We start from the raw sequence: 3,810 nt of genomic DNA, 5'->3' as shown, positions 1-3,810 counted from the left end.
TTTAAGTTAAATCGAAGAAGAAATTGAGATAAGGGCTTAATTTGATTTAATTTGGCTAGAATTAAAAGAAATTGAAAGTTCAAGGATGGGTTTGAAATAAATAACCAAGTTATAAAACCATTTGTGGGCTTGATTGAAGAAGAAAGTTGAAATTGGGCACCAAATCAGCTTTAAAAATGAAAAATCTAAAAACTAAAAATCAATACAGTGAAGAGATCAGGGATTTGTTTTAATTCGGTTAGGGATATAATTGAAATAAATTGAGACAAAAGATGTGGAATTGATAAAAAAAAGAAGAAGAAGAATTCGAAGAACAAGAACTAAAAAGTAAAAGGCGGTGGAAAAAAAGATGAGTTTGAAGATGGATGCACTTTAATTAGAAAATCTAATTCTAATTAGAGAAGAAAAAGAAAAAAAACCACAACGTTTTACATGAAGTGATGCATTTTGATAAATTAAAAAAGAACAGGTTTAAAGAGAAACCCACTGATTTTTAGTCTTCCTCGAGCCATCTTTAATGTTTGTTTTCACCTTTAAATAAACACCCAATCAGAGGAAAATCCAATGATCACAATCCTGTTTTATTCCCACAAATAAGAAAAGATTGAGAGTCCAAGCCTCCGCATATTTGCTAGGAAGTGTTTTTTTAAAAAATAATTTTATATAAAAATAAAATTAAAAAAAATCTAATTTTATAAATTATCTCAAATAAAATAAATAATAATTAAAGTAATATAGATCAAATCTAACAAATAAAAAAATTTAAAAGATAATGAAATTAAATAATAATAATAATAATTACAATTTCATAAATTATTTCAAATAAAATAAGTAACAATAAAAAAACTAAAAATCAAATTTGATAGATAAAAATTTTTAATTAAAAAAATGATAAGAAAAAAAGAAAATAACAATTATAAAAATGAGGATCAAAGTTAATATAAAAAATCAAATTAAATCAAATTTTATGGGATGAAATTAAAAAAAAAAGATTTAAACAAAAATATATATCACTCAAAAGTTTGAGAATCAAATTTGATATAATCAGTAAATAATATTATATTTTTAATTTTTTCACAACTTCTGAAAAGTGTATTTCGCTCAAAATAAAAGAAAACACTTTTCTAGAAATCAAGCTAAATTTTTCTTTGACTGAAAAGTATTTTTCATGGATAAACATATAAAAAAAATTAAAAAAGTGATTTCATGAAAATCACTTTTTAAAACAAACGTCTCTAAAGATAGGTAGAAGATCAAGGTAGCATAGGAGCTAATTATAGGCAATTAAGGTAGTGTTTGGTATTATGATTGAAAAATAATTTTTAAAAAATAATTTTTTTTATTTTAAATTAATATATTTTGATGTTTTAAGATCATTTTAATGTGTTGATGTTAAAAATAATTTTTAAAAAATAAAAAAATATATTTTTTTAATATATTTTAAAATAAAAATATTAAAAAAAAAATCATTACCATATAATTAAACTCCAAATAAGACGAGACCTCGTAAGACTGCAAGGGTCACTGCACAAATATGAAGAGAGGAAAGGTACGGGAAAATAACAACAACAGCAATCACGTAGGCTACAGGGGAGGGGTTCTGGCAGCAACTTTCATGTAAAAAACTCTCTTTAAAAAAGCACACAAAAGGCCCTCTCTACCGAACCCACCTACAACAACAAAGCCATCCGTACACCACATGTGCCTGTTTTTTAATAAAAAAAATTAATATTTTTCTTTTATTTTTTTATTTGATATATTAATGTTAATTTTTTTTAAAAATAAATTAATATTTTAATATATTTTTAAATGAAAAACAATTGTTATTATTTAGAATATATTTAAATGATATTTTTCAATACAGGTGGACGACTTTTCTAGAACATGTGTTAAAATATGTTAGTGATGGTGCAAGTTGACCCGTGGACTGAGTTTCCATTAATTTATTTTTAGACCAAACATGATTTGTGTTGCGGTAAAAGCATGAATATATGCTTCTTCGTTCGATTTGATTTTTTTATTTCTTTCCATTGAACCTAACTAATCCGGTCGATGTTGTACTTCTCTTCTTAAATGACGTTGAACGATTACAATTGTTTAGAAATAATTGATTTAGTTCTTTTATTTTTAAAGTGTATCTAATAATATGATAATGATTAATTTTTAAAATTTTTTTCATTTATAAAATATATTAAAATATTTATTTTAATTAAAAAATAAATTTTAACATTAACATATTAAAATAATCTAAAATTACATATATATACAAACATGATTTCGATTGTATTTCCATGCATTGTTTTGGTCAGCTAAATCTTTGTGTGTTTGAAAAATATGGTTAAAATAGCATAGGTTTCAGTTTTATTTTAGCCTCGAGTTGTCTTTTATTTCAAAAAACCCCTTAAAGTGAGGCAGCGCTTTAGATATTCCTGATTTTTTTCAAAATAAATAAATAAAATAAATTATCCAGCTTAATATTCACTACTATTAAAATTAAATATTAAGATTTTTATATGATATTTACCAATATTAAAGCCAGAAACATTGAGATGAGGTGAATCTCGTTAAAGCTTGTTATATGAACCTTCTTAAATATTTGGCATAGATTCCACGAAGACAATATAAACCCAGCAATAGCATTCATGACTTGATTGACAAACAGACCCTTAGAATTGTCAATTCATCAAATAATTAGAAATAACCAAACCTTAGAATAAAGGTTTATTTAGCCTGTTTTTTTTTTTTTTAATTTCAAAAACTTGAAATTTTTTTTAATTTTAAATTAATATTTTTTTTAATTTTTAGATTATGTTGATGAGTTACTATCAAAATTAACTTTTTTAAAAACTAAAAATAATATTATTTTGATAAATTTTTGACTAAAAAATAATTTAAAACATAATCACAATTACAGTACTAAGTTGATCTTAATAAAAAGCACAAAACATGGTTGTTATGTATAGAATCTGCGATAAAGTAATGAACACGATTTTGTGCTTAGTAGCTTGAGGAGGGGAGGAAAAAACCATGTTCTTACAAATGTCAATTAGTCTAACTTTGGTGGTCCCTAAGAAAACCTCATGAATGGAAACTAGAGAAGACAGCACCACCTCCAAGAGAAGAGCCGAGAGCCTAAGAACATGCTAAACACGTTTCCGTGTTTTGTCGTGGATGGAACAATATCTTTTTTATATAAAAATAGTAATAGGTTACAAAAATTCAAATCCTCAATCATTAGTTTCTTTAACAATTTAAATAATATCTAACATAGAGGATTAAATTAAAAGAATAAAAAGTAAAATTTAAAAATAAAAAAATTATAGAAGATGAAATTACAAACATATGTAAAAATCAAACAAATCTAGACAAACATTCTAAATATGATCAAATCTTAGAAAGCTCGCAACCTATAAAAACCTGGATCTAGGTTTTATCAAAAAAGTTTATTATAAGTCAATTTAAGAAACTTGTCAAAGCAAAAAAAGATTAAAAAAAAAAAAAACCTCTAGTTAAACTAGTAGCCAATCGATTAAATACATGATTTAGGACATGAGATTGAGATGATGCTATAAACATGAAAGCTTAAAAAAATACCAATAAAAAAATATTAAAAAAAATACCTTAAAAAATTTAAAAGTTAACTCGGGTTAATTTTTTAGATTGAGGACCCTAGTCATAAGACTGATGTGACCCCATCAAAGGCAAACATAAAATAAACAAAGAAGTCAGATTCATAGCCAAATACACATTGAGGGATGAAATTTTTAAAAAATAAATCAATAAAAAAACAATGCAAAACAAAAAAATCAA

The sequence above is a fragment of the Populus alba genome, chromosome 1 (genome assembly GCF_005239225.2).
Source record: "Populus alba chromosome 1, ASM523922v2, whole genome shotgun sequence".
Classification (NCBI taxonomy): domain Eukaryota; kingdom Viridiplantae; phylum Streptophyta; class Magnoliopsida; order Malpighiales; family Salicaceae; genus Populus; species Populus alba.
This window is presented reverse-complemented; position numbering follows the sequence as displayed.